The 19,003-nt window shown below is 34.4% G+C and overlaps 1 protein-coding gene and 1 pseudogene across 1 annotated transcript in view; both read right to left on the bottom strand.

Moving 5' to 3' along the window:
- NBEA (neurobeachin) overlaps positions 1 to 19,003 on the bottom strand; it is a 685,485-nt gene that overhangs the window by 579,873 nt on the left and 86,609 nt on the right. The gene's annotated exons all lie outside the window — the stretch shown is intronic.
- LOC144222160 (Y-box-binding protein 1-like) lies at positions 11,110 to 18,976 on the bottom strand (annotated as a pseudogene).

Genomic DNA, 19,003 nt, shown 5'->3' with positions numbered 1-19,003 from the left:
TATATTCATATATCTATATATACACACACATATATAAAACTCCTACAGCCCAACACCAAAAAAACAAATAATCTAATTTGAAAATGGGCAGAGGACCTGAATAGACATTTTTCCAAAGAAGACATAAGAATGGTAACAGACACATTTCACTAATTGGTGAAATGCAAATCAAAACCACAATAAGCTGTCACTTCACACCTGTTAGAATTGCTATTTCAAACAAACAAAAAAAAAAACAAAAAAAAAAAAAAACAAGTTATAACAAGTGTTGCCAAGGATGTGGAGTAAAGAAAATCCTTTTGCACTGCTGGTGGGAATGTAAACTGGTGCAGCAACTACAGAAAAGAGTATGATGTGTTCTCAAAAACTAAAAATAGAACTACTATATGATCTAGAAATTCTACTTCTAGATATATATCCAAACAAAACCAAACACTAACTCGAAAAGATATATGCACTCCCATGTTCACTGCAGTATTATTTACAATAGCTAAGACATGGTAGCAACCTAAGTGTCCATGGATGAATAAGTGGATAAAGAAAATGTGGTACATGTATGTATACAATAGGATGTTGTTCAGCCATAAAAATGAATGAAATCTTGTCATTTGCAACGACATGAATGGACCTTGAGGACATTATGCTAAGTGAAATATATCAGAGTAAAGCAACTATATGACCTTACTTATATGTGGAATCTAAAGCAAGCAAGCAAACAAACAGAAAGAACTCACACATACAAAGAACAGCCAGATGTGCAGAGAGGAAATAAATAAAATGGGTGAAGGAGGTCAGAGTATACTTCTACTCATAAGATGAATAAATTCTGAAGAACAATATAAAGAATATTGATCATAGTTAACAGTAACAGTTAACTGTACTGGAAGTCGCTAAGAGAGCAGATTTAAAAGTCCTCAGGACACACAAAAAATTATAACCATGTGAGGTGATGGATGTGTCAACTAACCTTAGTCATTTCACAATATACACATATATCAAATCATTATATTGCATGCTTTAAACCAATGTAATGTTATATGTCAATTATACCTCAATAAAACTTGGAAAAAATCTTTGAAATTAAAAAACTAAGATACTGTCTTGTCAGTTTTGTACAGTATAATAAATAAATAGTTAAAAACATCAGGCTCAAAATTAGTTAGACTGAAGTCTGAATCTCAACTCTATCACAAACTAAATGTGTATACATCCACAAGTTATTAACCTCTCATCTCTTACACACCTTACAGACAAAATAGTAAGTAGAGCACTTTGAACAATACCTGGATCTTTAAAAGCAACTCAAAATGGTAGTTGCTATTATTAATGAATCCTTTTCTACTTAGTATTATACAAATAATTTTCTCCAAGATACTTCTTCATAAATGTCACTCATAAAATATTTACCATAGATTTTGTGTAATGGCATATGGCAGTGAACATCCAGATATCAGTAACACAGTTGCTAATGAAGCAAAGCCTCAATGAGTAGTACCTAATCGCCCAAACTGGAATTACTTAACATAATAAATGTGAAAATGTTCCAGAAGACTGTTAAACCCAACCAAATTAAGTTTATCTAATTGGTACAAAAGCAGACTTGCTATTTTCTAACAATAATATCTGAAAACTTCATCAATGTTAAGAATATAGCCATTTCCATTGAAATTATGTAAGAATAACAAATATATGTCAATACCTACTGCTTTCTCCAGTATCACTCTGTGACAGGTATTACTGATTGATACTCATAGGTTATGACACTGCAAATTTCCATGAATTATATTTCCTGATGTGTAACTTAAGAGAATGCTGCCACCTGTACATTGTAGAAGTTTCCCTTCAAAATGAATAATCTAGGGGAGCCTGGGTGGCTCAGTCAGTTGGGCATCCAACTTCAGCTCAGGTGATCTCATAGTTCATGGGTTCGAGCCCTGTGCTGCTGACAGCTCAGAGCCTGCAGCCTGCTTCAGATTCTGTGTCTCCCTCTCTCTGTGCCCTCTCCCACTCACACTGTCTCTCTTTCTCTCTCTCAAAAATAAAACACTTAAAAAAAAAAGTTTTTAAAAATAAAAAAAATAAAATGAATACTCCATCTGAATTCATTAAAAATAATTCAAAATCTAATATCTGCATTTCAAATCTTCTCTAGGAAAATATATAGAATCAATCTATTTTCTTGCTATAATTTTTTTATAATTCCAAATGACTAGAAAATCAAAATTCACTATTTTAATATTCAAAGTCTTCAATAACTTGGTTTCATCTATCATAATCATCCTCACATTCCACCGTAAACCACTCAGTCTACTCTGTATTCTACATTGAAACATGTCTGTTTATGGATCAGTCCATAAACACACCCTATACTCCCTTCATTCTGTCCCTTTCATCATGCCCTCTTTCTCACATTCTATCTCATATCCTGCTCACCCTCTGAAATGTACATATTTTTCAAAAACCCTAAAAAACTTTTTTTCTATGAAGAATTCCTAAAGTCTCTGTAGCTGAAATTAATCATCCTTTCACAAATCTTTAATAGCATTTACATTATATTTCCTTTCTGGTACACATATCAATTTGTAATTATAAACATTCAGGGATATAATTATTCCCATAAAGAAAGTATAAGTGTGATCATTTTTAATCCTCTAAAGCCTAGAACAGTTCCTTGAATACAGTAAATATGTGATATACTGATGAATCTTATTCAATGCCCTGCAATCATTTTTACCACCCCTTAACAAGCAAGAGTGTTAAAGAAAAGATTATAGTCACAAACATGCCAACAAACAGCACAGAAAATTTCACTGCATGAGGTGAAGTCAGTTCTTCCACACTGTGGATAATTATTTACCCAATCAAATCTTTAAAAATTATAATAATGGCATGCATAAAATTAGCAGAAATGCCAAGTATCAGCACAATAATGGCCACCATAGTTCAAATAATAAATTAGAAAAACACTGATACCAACCACTATCCAGGAGACATTTTTAACACAACGATACCAAGAAACTACTTATATCAAATTAATCATTTGCCAATATTAAGCAATTTCAGGCAACTCATTCTCCTAATATGAGTAAAAAGTTTTCAACATACATTGAGTTGCAGGGAAGAATAGATTTTGATAGGCTGGTAATTGTAGAAGTTAAATTTCAAAAGCAATCAATATTATATAATCATAATCACACTTTGTAGACATGATTTGATTGGACATTTGTGTAAGTAATTACAGTATAATAAAACTCCAAAATTTCTATACCACTACTGTCATTCATTTGTATGACTATTACTGAGCAGCTAAGGATGTAGACATCAACGTTCTCTAACTGGGCTGACACTCCTTAGACTCAAAGAACTGTGACCTTTACTACCACTCTTCTGCTACTAGTTAACACCTGCTTTCTGCTGGGCTAGCGAGGCCTCGCTCCATAAATGTACAACTCTACCCTTGGTAAAGATGCACAGGAAAACCTCACAAAGACTTCTGCCTCTACCCCAACAGCTTTCTCCTTTTCCGCACCCTGTTCCCCATATTCTAGCTGTTTCAGCTGTGCTTAATCCTGATCTCAACCTCCTCAGCTCAGCTGCCTCCATGACCTCTTGGTGCCTCAATAAGAATACTGGCCCCAGCCAGATATCAAGGATGAATATCTAGCTCATCTTAAGTATATTTCTACTCTCAAGGATCTCAGGCCTGTGCTATGTGTATTGACAAGTGTCAAAAAACAGACCTTTTGTATATTTTGCCCATTTTTATAGTTATTTACAGTAGTAGGGCACATTCACTACCAGTTATTCCAAAAGTGGACAAAATCAGGTTGAATGTTTTCTGAAATTAATTAATTAGGCCAGCACTTATTTCTTTTTTATTTTAGCCATTCTGACTAACGGTGTATAAAGGTAACTCATTGTGGTTTTGATTTGCATTTCCCTGATGACTAGTGACGTTAAGCATCTTTTCATGTGTCTGTTGGCCATCTGTACTGTCTTCTTCGAGAAACTGTTCAGGTCCTCTTTCCATTTTTTTTAATTGGATTGGTTGTTTTCTTGTGTTTTTTTTTTTTTTTTTGGAGTTGAGTTGTGTGAGTGCTTTATATATTTAGGATATTAATCTCTTATCAGATACATCATTTGTGAATATCTTCTCCTATTCATTAGGTTGCCTTTTCAATTTGTTGGTAGTTTCCTTCACTGTGCAGAAGTGTTCTATGTGGATGTAGTCCTAATAGTTTAGTTTTGCTTTTGTTTCCCTTGCCTTAGGAAACATATCTAGAAAAAATGCTGCTAAGGCCAATGTCACAGAAATTATTGCCTGTGTTCTCTTCAAGGATTTTTATGGTTTTCAGGTCTCACATTTAGGTCTTTACTCCATTTTGAGTTTATTTTCAGCCATGGTGGAAAGCAGTATGGAGGGTCCTCATATATTAAAAACAGAAATACTGTAAGATCCAATAATTCCACTACTAGGTATTTACCCAAAGACAATGAAAATACTGGGATGCCTGGGTTGCTCACATGGTTGAGCATCCGACTTCAGCTCAGGTCATGATAGCGTGGTTCATGAGTTCAAGTAGCCCATCATGCTCTCTGCTATCAGCACAGAGCCCGCTTGGGATCCTTTGCCCTTCCTTCATGCTTGCTCTCTTTCTTTCTCTCTCTCTCCCAAAAATAAAAAATAAAATGAAAACACTAATTCAGAATGATAGATGCACCACTATGTTTACTGCAGCATTATTTACAATACCAAGATATAGAAGAAGATTGCTAGAGGGGAAAAGGGTGGAGGAATGGGCCAAATAAGTGAAGGCGACTAGAAGATACAAGCTTCCACTTACAGAACAATAAGTCACAGGAATAAAAGGCACAGCATTAAGAATTAGTCAATGATACTGCAATAGTGATGCATGGTGACAAATGGTAGTTACACTTGCACTGAACATAGCATAATATATAAACCTGTCAACTCACTATGCTGTACACCTAAAATGTATGTAAAGTTGTGCCCACTATACTCAAATGAAAATTTAATTAAGAAACTTTGTAAATGGATACGTTTCAGAAGACTGTTTTGCAAATTCTACTTGTCATCTCCACAGAAAAAAGAAATCAATTCAAGAGTACCAATGGATCCAAAGAGGAACAACAACAACAGCAGCATTTTCAGTGGGATGAATTTATGAGAGGTAATCAAGAGAAGTAGATTATTCCCTATTAAAATAAACAAAACCCACTTATTACTTATGAATTTCAAAAAATCTTATAAATTTCATGAGCCTGACTGCATCAATTTTAAGGCTATCTTCCCTATGAAGCATTTCTCAGTTCCTACAATAGAATTCTTATGATCCCACTGGAATTACTGGAAATTATACCATGATTATAAAGTCAATCAACTTCACTTTTTAGCTTTTTGTATGTCTTTCTCCCTTACTTGGTTATAAGTTCCTTAAAGGTTAATTTATAGCTTTGCATGGTCCATAACGCCTATAATAGCGTTCCATGTATAGAAATGCCTTAACAAATGTTCTCTGAATTTTAAAGTTGTATGAGGAAATTCATCCAAATAGAATCATTTTAGTTTTTCCTCTAGTCATCTCAAAGCTACTTCTATTTTTTAATGTTTATTTATTTATTTTGTGGATAGGGGAAGGAGGAGCAGAGAGAGACACAGAGAGAGAGAGAAAGAGAATACCAAGCGGGCTCCAGACTGTCAGCACAGAGACCACTTCGGGGTTTAATCCCAGCAACCATGAGATCATGACCTGAATTGAAATCAAGAGTCTGACACTTAACCGACTGAGCCACCCAGGCACACCAAAGCTACTTTTTACTGACTTTTCTTTATCCAGGGAAAATTCAGAATTTAGAATAAAAGTATCCATTCCTCTGTATTTAATATTTTGGCATTTTAACTTTTATTTTATTATCTTTTTTGAGAATATACATCCCCTTTATATTAAGCGCATACTTTTAAGATTAAAAATATACTATCCTATTTCTTCCTTGATTCTGCTTTTCTTTCTGGATTCAATCCAGTAATAAAACTTTTGTTTTCTACTATTGCTAAAACCTACCACTTTCCAGTTTTTGTCTATTTAAATATCTTTCTTTGGCTCTTTGTGCCCTTTTCCTTTACTCACTACATGTGTAAAAGAGTTGGTTGCTTTGAGAAACACAGCAAACATTAAATATGAATATGAAATCACCAATGTTCTTTGCCACAAACAGAACTTATAAGCAATAAAATCTTTTTTGAGCTGAAAGTCTTGTACTAATAATTACTAATATGATTCATTCTTATAATCCTCAATGAATTTAAGTGAAAAGTTCTAGAAAACAGCAAACATATCACCCTGGCTAATGGTTATTATCCTTTAAAAATAATGTCTGAAACAGTTTATTAACTCTTATCTTCTTTTTATATTCCTATCATGCCTAAGAACTCAGAATACCTGCTTTCTAAAAATAATGATTGAAATAAAATACTGAAAAATGGGTTGTTAAATACCCATCATAATTAGCTTTTCCAAGCTGGCATTTTAACAATTCTGTAATGCATGTACATTCTTCTGTCGGGGAAAAAAAAAAACAAAAAAACTTATCTTTCATTTTGTTTATATTGCTTCCAATAAAATAAACGATGTTTAATATATTCTCTAGAAGTTATAAAGTCTTTTTGGAAAATATCATATAAGAAGTCTAATAAAACCTACTCTTATTGAAAAAAAAAGTCCTTAATTTTTTCAGTCCTTGATGCAAATATCATAATTCCCTGCTTTGGCTTGTAGGAGCAAAACAACCTCACATTAAAATTAATTAAATACAATATTTTTAGTTTTTTTAAATTATGATACAATTTAAGTGATCATAAATATAACACATTATTAAAATAATAATTTTCTTATATTTACTCCATTTACGTTATTTGCAATACTTCCAACACTTCAAAATTACATATGAAGGTATAATAAACATGCCTGTGCATATATATAATCAATATTTATTAAATTATTCCTTGAAGGATTTCCCAAAGCAGAATTATTATATCAAATGGTATGAGTAGAATGGGGATGAGAATGAGAAGTGACTGCCAATAGGCCTGTGGGGTGATAGAAATAGTCTAAAATTGGATTACAGTGATGGTGATACAATTCTGTAAATTACTTAAAATAATTTACTTGTAAATTTAAAATGTGTGAATTGTATTATATAAAAATTATATTTCAATAAAGATGTCATAATTTTTTTTAAAGAAAAAAGAGGGTATGGACATTTTCCAACCAGACACTGAGAGATGAAATGAGACAGGAAAATATAGCCCACACATATGGGAAAAAAGCAGGCAACAGAAACTGCCAGTGAGAGCAAACAGATGTCAGCTTTAACAGGAAAAGACTCCAACATACCCATTAAAAATACATACAAAGAACTAAAAGAAAATCATAACTAAGAAACTAAATGCAGGTATGATGATAATGTCATATGAAATAGATAATATCAATTAATACAGAAATACTATAAAACCAATCAAAATAAAAATTCTGGAGTTGAAAAATGTAACTGAACTGAAAAATTTTCTATAGGTCAACAGAAGATCTGAACCAAGCAGAGGACAGAATTAGCAAACATGAAAATAATAAAGATTTATGTAATCTAAAAACCAGAGAGAAAAATGAGTAAAGAAAAATGATTGGAGCTTTAGAGAAATGTGGGAAACATGTGTACCAACATATGCAGAATGGGAATAGCAGAAGTAGAGAAGAAAAATTTAAAAAGTACTCAAAAACTTGATGGCTGAGAACTTCCCAAGATTTTGGAAAACACTAATTTACATATTCACCCTTCAGGAAGCCCATGAACTCAAAGAAAAATAAAAGCAAAGAAATATACATAAAGAAACATCATAGTAAAAATGCTGAAAATGAAAGACAAGGAGACAATCTTAAAGCAGCATGAGAAAAATGACTCTTCACCTAAAAAAGAACACCAATAAGATCAAGAGGTGACATCTCGTCTAAAAAAATGGTAAGCCATGGGGCATCTGGATGGCTCAGTCAGTTAAGTGACTGATTTTGGCTCAGGTCATGATCTTGCATTTTGTGAGTTTGAGCCCCACATGGAGCTGCCTGCTGTCAGCACAGAACTAACTAAGGATCCTCTGCCCTCCCCCCTAACCCTCCTCCACTGTCTGTCAAAAATAAGCATTAAAAACAATTATAATAAATACATAAATGGAGGTCATAACATAGTGAAATACTACAAAGTGCTCAAAGAAAAAACTTTCAACCAAGAATTTATATCCAAGAAAGCCATCTGAAAGCAAAATGAAATGCGTTCACAAAAAATAAAAACTGAGATAATTTGCTGCTATGTGACCCACCCTACAAGAAGTAACAAAAGAAGCCCTTCAAACAAAAAGAAACCCAAAAACTAACTTGAACACACACACACACACACACACACAAGTGCGCAGTCGCACACACAAAGTGACAGATATTAAAGACAAGCAAAGTAAATCAATCATGTATACTCAAGTCACTGAAAAAGAAACCCAAAGCAAGAAAACAGAATACTAAACAGTATATGAAAAATTTCTTGAAATATACAAAGATGCAAAATTATATACTGAAAATATACACCATTTCTGAGAAATCAACTCTAAATGAACAGGACATATCTAGCAAAAGTATTAGATACAAAAAAAAAATCCTTTGAACATACAGTCAAAAAGAAAAAGTATCTGATAACAGAAAGGATATCAGACTGCTATCACACTTGCAACAAAATATTTAAAGCCAAAAGAAAATTAATAACATATTTAATATGTTCAAAGAAAAGTCAGTAGTCAAGGGTTTTAGAACCAGGCAAACGCCTTTTAAGTGTAAAACCCCCTAGTTTTTTAACAATGAAATGCAGTCTTCAAGAAATAGTATTCCCATGATTCCCTTTAGAGAAATACACTGTACAATGAGCTTCAGATACCCAAAATACATCAATATAAGGGATGTGATGAAACTAAAATATTTAAGTACTTACAGGACTACAACTAAGTACGAATTTTAAAAATTGAGAATAGTTTGTAATACCTATGTATACTCACAATGTAGATCATATCAGGTATTAGTCAGCTAGGGCTCTCATAACAAAGTACCAAAGTCTAGGTAGTTTAAACAACAGAAATTTATTTTCTCACAATTCTGGGGTTTACAAGTCTAAAAATCAAAGTGTCAGCAGACTTGGTTCCTTCTGAAACCTCCCTCCTAGTCTTGCAGATGACCACTTCTTCTCCTTTATCCTCATACAGGTTTCCCTCTGTGTATACCCTCATATCCTCTTACAAGGACATCATTCAGTAATAGATCAAGGCCCACCCCACCAGCTTGCCTTAAGTCTAGGTACACTTTAGAGGCCCTATCTCCAAATACAGTCACAGTCTGAGCTACTGAGAGTTAAGACTCCAACATATAAATTTGGGAGAAACACAATTCGGCCCATAACACACCTAAAACTATATAAAAAATGACAATGAAGAGAGCATATGCAAAAAAATTAATGGTTTTCAGTAATAATGTCAGCAGAGTGGTATCAGTAGTGTTGTTCAGAGACTACTGTATGTGTAATTATGGGCTTTCCTAATCCTATCACCCTCTGTGCACATGACAACTAGTATTCTCAATAAAGAAGGAGGAGATACAGATTTAAGTTAGGAAAGGTCAAGTTAAAACCCAACAGCCATCGGGGCGCCTGGGTGGCTTAGTCGGTTGGGCGTCCAACTTTCTCTTAGGTCATGATCTCGCGGTTCGTGGGTTCAGGCCCCATATCAGGCTCAGTGCTGACTGTCAGCTCAGAGCCTGAAGCCTGTTTCAGTCTGTGACTCCCTCTCTCTCTGACCCTTCCCTGCTCACGCTGTCTCTCTCTCTCCTAGAAATAAATAAAACATTAAAAAAAAAAAAAACAAACCCAACAGCCATCAATATCATACTAGTAAAAATTAAGGATTCTTGGAATAATAGCTGACTCCAGGACTTAAGCAACAAATGTTCAGATGAATCTGAAACACAGTCCTCGGGAATAACCAGGAAGCTATCAAAGACTACAGGGTCAGGTCAAAAGAGTAAAGGACCAATTACGACTTATCACTCAAAGGTGGGACAATTTGAATTTCAAAAAAGACAGTAACTGCTACAGATGGAAACACCTCAAATGCATTTAAATTCATGAGTTTATAATGAAATTTTAAAAACAGTAATTGAAGATCTTTAAATCATAAGGAAATGGCATTAAGTTACACACGTCCCCTCAATGAGCATTAGAAAGCATTATTTGACTGAGTTCCTGGAGAAAAAACTTGTTAGAATATGGAAAATATTCATTAAATGAATAAAAACCTTGTAGGAATTTTTAATTTGAGACGAGAGAGTCAACATTATCTGAACATAGAGGGGAGGGGACCAGAACTTTGGAAACAGAGAACACTTGTCTCACCATTCACAAAAATACTATAATACAGTGTAACTTTAAATAATATGCCTGATATTTTAAAGCAAATATAGCTAACAAATATCACAATCGGTGTATTTTCCAAATGTCACCTTAAAAATACTTACACATACATTCTATAACTCAAAACATTCCTTATATCTAAGATTTTTAAAAAACATTTTCAGAGTTTACAACATTTTAAAAGACCTTTATTAACAGGTGCTTGCATTCTGTGGACTTTTTGAAAAAAATCAAATTGTGAGTATTACAAATTAAAAATGAGTTTTTTAAAAAATCAACTTCCAGATATGAAACAATGTAAAAACCTTTTTAAGTTCATTGAGGAAAACCAGGCTTAAAGAGAGAGAGAGAGAGAGATTGTCTTTAGGTAAATTAAAAACTCCATTCTGCAGAAATAATGCAAAGAGCTTTACTTATTGGTCAATGGACAAAAGGCAAGCATTTGAGGTCTTCAGTTCCAACCTTCTCTTATTTCTTATTGCTGAAATTTTCATGTTCATTTCCTCCTGCTGGCTAACTAAACCAGATGATGGGATGATGGTAGAGATGGTAAGCCTGCATTTGCTCCGCCCTACCCTGTAGAGCCTTGGTAGAGGACTAATTCTCCCTGGTGAGTTGCTGCTTTGTCTCTTTGCCATCTTGTGGTTTAGGATTTTCTAGGCTTCTGTGTTGTGGTGACTGAAGTTGCAACAGTACAGATGTGAAGGTGGCTACCGACCCTGGGTCTCACCTCCTTGATTTTCCTCATCTCCTTCACTGCCATCCTCTTTAGCTTGCCTCTGGCAAGGAAGGCACCTGTGGAATGGTCAACTATAACCCCAATGCATATTTTGTCTCACTGGTCTATCTTACTCTCCTGAACCCTGGTTGTCAGCACCTTCCACCATTTCTCCCAGCACTGAAAAGTTGGAGTACTATGTTCAACACCCATGGGGTCTCCACATGTCGTAAATAAAACGGACACTGTGACCAGCAGTAGGGCCTGACCTTTCGGAGATCCCAGATCCCATGTTCTTTTCCCCATTCTCGCTCTTCTGGAAGTCCTACTGGTAACTGTGTGGCTAACCGCTGCAATGTGGATAGTGTCTGCAATTTAGCAGGTTAGTCTTCTGCACATTTACTGCCTTGCGCTGGAACTCTCCCAGGGCGTGTAACATATGCTGCCTCTGCACCCTTTTTTGTCCTTTCAACAATGTCAAACTCCACAGCCTCTCCATCTTCCACACGGCAAAGGTCTTTCCTGGGGTTATTCTTCTTTATGGCAGTCTGGTATACAAATACGTATTCCTTGCTGTCATTCCTGTTGATTACACCATATCTGCTTCTTACACTGAACCATTTACCGTTCCCCAGATCTTTCCTGTGATGAACTTGGCCCTTCAAGTGCTGCCAATATGAGGCTACCCTGGCTACCGCTTACTTCCAGGCTATATCTAGGCTTCACTACTCAAGGTTACAGTGTTAGTGACCGAGGCCAGCAGCAGCTGTGGCCCCTGTGTGTGGTGGGGGATGTGGACAAAGCTGCTCAGGGCTTTCTGAGATCCACTCTCCAGTTCCACTACTGATCAAACTCTACAGCATTTTAAATTATATTTTTGAATGCAAACCGTCATCCTAAAGGGATGGAACTAATTTTTGGAAAAAGAAAAACAACTTGAAGCCACGTTTGATGGATTAACAGATGTCACAAAACCATCTTATCAAAAATACAGCACAGTTCTAAAGTAATGAAACTGTTTTCCTGTGTCACTTAAAAACTGACCCTTTAAAAGTAATTCCAAAAGAAGAATTGCAACTAACTTGAAAAATGTTAGTATACTTTGAGTATGTTCATATGATCCAAAGATACTGAGTAAAATAAAATATCATTTAAAGTATGACAGTTTAAAAATAAGTCCTCACTATTTTGCAAAGAAAGTTTACATATGCATATTCATAGGCACTGAAGTACATACTATTCAGAGGTTTCTCCTTCTACAAAATTTTTATATAAAAATATATTTAACATAAGTAAATGTATAATATAGTAAAAGCAAATAATTAGGAGACCAGAAAAAATCGGCTACAAATAAACAGCTCCTCAAAAGAAAAAAATGATGGAAACTCAGTGATGGAATATTACAAAGGAAGAGATAAAGTCTTGGTATGCAATGCACTAGAATGATACACACAAAACTAAACTATACTTGCAATCATAAATTAATGTTTCTCTTTCAATTCTTTACAAACACTATTGTCTTCATTAAATGAAAGATTTTTTTCCCTCATTTTAACTAATTTTATATTATTTTTTTAATTTTTTAATGTTTTTATTTACTTCTGACAGAGACAGCCAGATAGCATGAGCAGGGGAGGGTCAGAGAGAGAGGGAGACATAGAATCTGGAGCAGGCTCCAGGCTCCGAGCTGGCTGTCAGCACAGAACCCGATACAGGGCTCGAACCCACAAACCGTGATATCATGACCTGAGCCAAATTCGGACACTTAACCAACTGAGCCACCCAGACGCCCTTACTAATTTTAAATTATAACAATAAGATCACCCATGACCTCCATGCTGCTAAATCCAATAGCCATTTCTCAGTCCTGAATTTGCTCAACCTGTCAGCAGCATTTGACAATTAATCACCTTCTCTTCATTTAAAAATGTTCAGGACACCATACTCTCCTTTCTCCTTTGCTCTCCTCATAATTTTACCTTGATGAGTCCTTTTCATCTCCACAACCTGAAAACAATGGCTTTTCCAAGGATTCATTCCTCATTCATCTTTTATCTCTGAATCACTTCATTGATACCTAAATCCAGTCCATAGTTTTAAATCCTGTATATACCCTACCAATGCTTAAAGTTCTGTCTCCAACCTAGACTTCTCCCCCAAAATTCAGACATACATCATTTCCCCATGAGATGTCTAACTGGCATCTCAAACTTCCTATGTCCAAAATCAAACACTTGACCTTATTCCCCAAAATTTAGTCTTTTTAAATCTTCCCTAGCTCAGTAAATTAAGAAGTCCATCAATTGAGTTGTTCCGGCTAATATACATTGGGTCACCTTTGAATCTTCTCTTGCACCTTTAGTCCACACTCACAGGGACAGAAAATCCTACTGGCTTTACCCTCAAAATATATGCAAAAGCTGACCTCCTACAGTATTATTTTAGGTATGCCTTATAAAAAAAAATCCAACCAAGTTCCATTACTTCCTATTGCTACAGCCTTGTCTAACCTCTATCTGAGTCACAGTGAAACACAATCACAGTGTTTTTTAATCTATCAAATAAGATCCTACTAGTGGCCTTTACACCTGCTTTCTCATCTGCCCTGAAAGCCTTTCCCCAAATATCCACCTGGCTGGCATCAACTTCACCTCCTTGAAGTCTTTAGTGAAATCCCCTCTATCACTGTATTAAAACTGCAGTCCAGCATTTTCTCTCCTTTTTACATGCTTTATTTTTCCCATAGCACTTACCATACTGTATATCCTCCTTCCCTTCAATAAACACAGGGATTTTTGTCTGTTTTGTTCACTGTCTTATCCCTAGCACCTAGAACACCTAGAATAATAGTGTCAATAAATAATATTTAATAATAAATACTTTTTAAAAGAATGAATGGATAAATCAATGAATGCTTCTTACTCATCTCATTCACCTTGTCTCCATTAACTTGCATTAATTTATTTTATTTTTCCTTTCTACTTCGTATATGTTGAATATATGTTATCTTTCATTAAATACTGGATACTCACATGTCAAGAAAGGATAAATGACTTTGAATTTGTAAATTTCATTTTGGCTACTAAATTTCAGTCAATAGTTTTGAATCCTACAGATACTTTATAAAATATGAAAAGTTTATAATTATATCCCCTCCCAGAACCTTCCATTAGGGCTATCATACATATTAAATGTTATTATAAATTCAAATCAGACAGTGTAATAGTTTTTGCCTTAAGGAGTAGTATGTGTTTTAAATAAGAGAAAAAGATATTTTATTTTTCCCATACATTTATCAATCATTCATATTCTTCATTATTTCATTCTTAATGATCCAAGTTTCTTTCTTCAGTCTACAAAGTACTGGTACAAACAAACTGTCTTAATGTTCATCTGTTAGACTTAAATATTTTCACTAGATGAAGAATTCTTGGTTGACAGGTTCTGCTTCAGCTCTATGGTTTCCCCATCTGCTAAAGGAAGTGTGCATTCTGCCTAGTTTTTCTCTGCTTGCTTTCAATAACTTTTTTTTCCTTTTGTTTTACTATAATATGCCTACTCTGGTTCTCTTTGCATTTATTTTCCTTGGAGTTTACATAGTTCCTTTAACCTATAAATGTCAGTTGTTTTTATTTTGTTTATAACCAAATTTGTGAAGTTTTTTTTAAAATCATTTTTCCTTCAAATATTTTTTTCTGACCCTTTCACTGAATATTAGATTTCCAAACCACTCCATATATCTCTATGGTTTTGTTCTTTCCCCCTTAATCTCTCTCTTTTCTAATGATTTTGTCAATCTATCTCCAAGTTTGTTTATTTCTCTACCATATCCATTCTGCTAATAATAAACCCATACAGTGGATTTTTTACTTCAGATATATTTTTCAATTCTAAAATTTCCACTTTTTTGTGGCTAATAATTCCCATCTTTCAGTTCATTAAAAGCAATTTTGTTTAATTTCACTAGTTAAAATAGCTCCCTAAAGTCCTCATGTAATAAATTCATGATCCTCAGTGATTTCCGGGTAGGCATGTGCTGATGTTTTTCTCCTTCCCTAGACAATAAGTCACATTTTCATGGCTTTTCACAGAATGAGCAATTTTGGATTATATACCAGACATGGTGAAAATATTCTATAGAGACTATACTGTTCTGAAAAGTACTGATGTTTTTGTTTTGTGAGGTAATTTCTTGTATCAATACAATTACAGACTGTCATATCTCCCATGTGTGGTGTGTCGGATCTCAGTTCAATTCTTGAAGACTTATTTACAGTGTATTATCAGTATGTCATGATCATCATGGCTTCAGGAGTGGGCTAGAGATTTGGGCTGATTTTTTTAAATACAGAATTCAGATCCTTTTCTGGCTGTTTCTTTTCTTGAGTTGCCCATTAATTTCCATGTGGTGCTGACTGGCCAAGTGCTTTTCACCTTAATTTTTCTGGCCAAAAAGGATTTTCTATCAGAGTAAAAACCAGGCAACTCAGCCCATGCCGGACCACTTGCTTCATGTTTTGATACCTCGCTTAATCTTAGCTCTTTAGAACCCTCACATAGTTGTTTTCTGTATTATGTGCAGAGTTTTAAGTGGTTATTGTGAGAATATCACTTTGTTAGGAGCTTGCTTATCCAAACAGGTATCAGTACCCTCCAAAATGATCTTAATTTTGGACGCTATTTTATACAGTTTCTCTTATCAGTTATGCCTTTATCATAATATAACAAACTGATAAAAATCATTTTCTTTAGTGGAGGACAAAAACAAGGTTTAATATTGTAATATTTAGCAAGGTAGATGAATTGCTTGCCACAAGAGGTTATATGATAGTAATAATTAGGAAATGTCCAATAACAATTGGAAAATATCAAAATTCTGTTAAAATGTTGTATAAGCTTATGTTAAAAAGTCACTGTATATATAAGGCTTTATAATATTGTACACACTGAATAACCCCAAAAAATGGAGCTCAACAATACACTTAACTCACAGTAAGTTTTTCTATCCTAGACAAAATTACAGTGAGAAATTCTGTGTTACAAATCCAAAACCTAATGGCTTGTTTATTAAAAAAAAATTTCTAATGTTTATTTATTTTTGGAGACAAGAGTGTGAGCGGGGGAGGGGCAGAGAAAGAGGGAGAAACATAATCTGAAGCAGGTTTCAGGCTTTAAGCTGTCAGCACAGAGCCCGATGAGGGGCTAGAAATCACCAACCACAAAATCATGACCTGAGCTGAAGTCAGATGCTTAACTGACTCAGCCACCCAGGCTCCCCTATTTATTTTTAAAGTTTATTTATTTATTTTGGAGAGGGAGAGAGAAAGGAAAAGAGAGAGAAGAGAGAATCTCAATCAGGTGTCACACTGTCAGCACAGAGCCTGATGAGACACAAACTTACAAACCATGAGATCATGGTATGACCTGAGCAGAAGTCAAGAGTCAGAAACTTAAATGACTGAGCCATCCAGTCACCCCTGAACCTAATGATTTAATTGATTTAACTGATTAGTAATACCCTCCTTTATTTACCATTTACCTAAAATAACTAAGTACAAAATATTCACAGACAAGCTATATTGCTCAAAACCAGACATTTCACAGATAGAAAATGACCTAATATTCTAATGATCAAGAAGTCAAAATCACATGGGACAGGCTCCATAGTATATATAGTTTGAGGGCATTATTTTGGGGAGAATTAATTTATTTTATTTCTGGGCCCAATACTGACATGCTATCTACGTTAAGCCCAGAATAGAAGACAATATTATCTGACCATTATCCTTACAGGAAGCTCTATATAATGCACAGCAATGAATATATATACGTTATTATATTACAATAATTTAAGCTTTGTTTGTGATTTAAACCAAATGTCAACGAATTATTATATCATAAACACCTTAAAAGTTCCAGTGCAACTCTTTACCCCTTCACTCATAGGAACTGACTCTGCCTCCTACTTTACCCAAGAAAACTGAGACTATGTGAACCACTTCAGCTTTTTTCCCTGTCATAACACAATCTGATCTTCATTTGCATTCTTTCCTCTTTCTCTTCACTCTGAATTTTAGGGAAAACATTTCATCGTCAAAATTTTTACAGATGCTTGTCCTAATAGTAATTCTAATTTTAGTATTTACAAATTGAGAAAATACATAACACACCCATGGATTTATAGTCTACTTTGTGCAATAACAAGGTGCTCAGTGGGCTATACCCGTTAACTGGGAACTCTCAAAACTTAATAAAATTCTTTTTCATGTAATGCCCAAATTTAGAGGAATTTTCTTTTACAAGTCCTGACTTTGATACAGGTTCTCTACTGCCTATGTTGGGATGCTAGGAATACATTCTTATATCACGAGTACTTGGGCATAGAACACGGTGACACAGGACTACTGTTCATTTTCACTTTTGTTATAAAAGAATGAGATGAGAAAAAGCCGTATGACAAACAACTAAGTTAGCGAAGTGATGCAAGACAAGGTTTGCTCCTTTCCAAATGGGAGAATTACGTAACTTGTTTGTATTTATTCATTTTCCTTTTTCCTACCAGGAAGCTCCCATCAATTCTAAAACTTCATTATACCAATCATGTTGGATTTACATTTTGCATATCTGTGGTTTTTAAAATTTTCTACCTTTATTTATATATCATCGATTTGATTCATTTAATCATTCCGGCAATGCTTGAAGCCACATCAAGTATTTTATAGACCAAGGCAAAAAAACAAAAGGAGACAGGACGTATATAAACCCCCAAACGTGAATTATAGAAACACTGCCATGCAAAGCCCACACATGGCAGAGCTAGGACCCAACACCCTACAAAAGGCCAATACAGACATAGTGCTGCTACAAGCACAAGTTCATTTCTAGAGACACTAAAACAAATCAACTGATATGGACAAAAGATGGTAGCAAGAATTATCACCCTGACAGAAAAATTACAGCATTACTCTCATTTAACAGTATTGTGATTATTTTAAAATCACTGGGAACAGAAATATTTTAGTATCCCTTTTTCATAATGCAATCTTCACACTGATTACTTAAACACTATGTTTAAAACAACAGTTCTTCCGGCAAGACCTGTACTTCTTCAGAATTATAAATACTTTGACTCACAATGCATACTTTTCCCTCAGTTCCAAACAGTTTGGAATGCCTCAGTTCCTAATGTTATTTAAATAAATCTCTTATATACTTCCCTAGCCAGGCATATTACATATTAAAAACTAATTCAACTATGTGAATGTGACATCCTAGCTAAAAAAGGTCTTCATTTTGAGAGTTAAAAAACAGGAAGAATATGATACACCATATTTAATAATTGATTTTACAAAATCCCGATACTACTCTACAGACCTTCCTCACCTATTGTATAGGACAAGCAAAAGTAAAAACTAAAATTGAATGATTTCAGCCACATGTAATATTTTACACCATTTTCCTTCTAAATCTTTATACTTTCCAAGTCATCTCTATTTTGAAGATACTAGTCATTTCCTTTGTTCATTATATATTTCAAAATTTGGAATTTCAAATACCGCATTAAGCAATATGGTTTTATGAAATTTATTATTTCAGAGTTATGTCAACATGGCTTCAACATAACAAAAAACATTCTTTTCAATTTTGGAAGTTCATGAAAGGAAAAAAGTCCAAAAGAGAAAAAGCACCTTTGAAACAAAATCAAACCTGTACTAACAAGTGAGTTCCAACGAACAGAGATGACATTTAAACGACACTGAAGAAAGATTGTCA

This window comes from Crocuta crocuta, unplaced genomic scaffold (assembly GCF_008692635.1).
Source record: "Crocuta crocuta isolate KB4526 unplaced genomic scaffold, BGI_CrCroc_1.0 scaffold190, whole genome shotgun sequence".
Classification (NCBI taxonomy): Eukaryota; Metazoa; Chordata; class Mammalia; order Carnivora; family Hyaenidae; genus Crocuta; species Crocuta crocuta.
The sequence above is the reverse complement of the archived record's forward strand: the minus strand, read 5'-3'. Positions and strand labels throughout refer to the sequence as shown.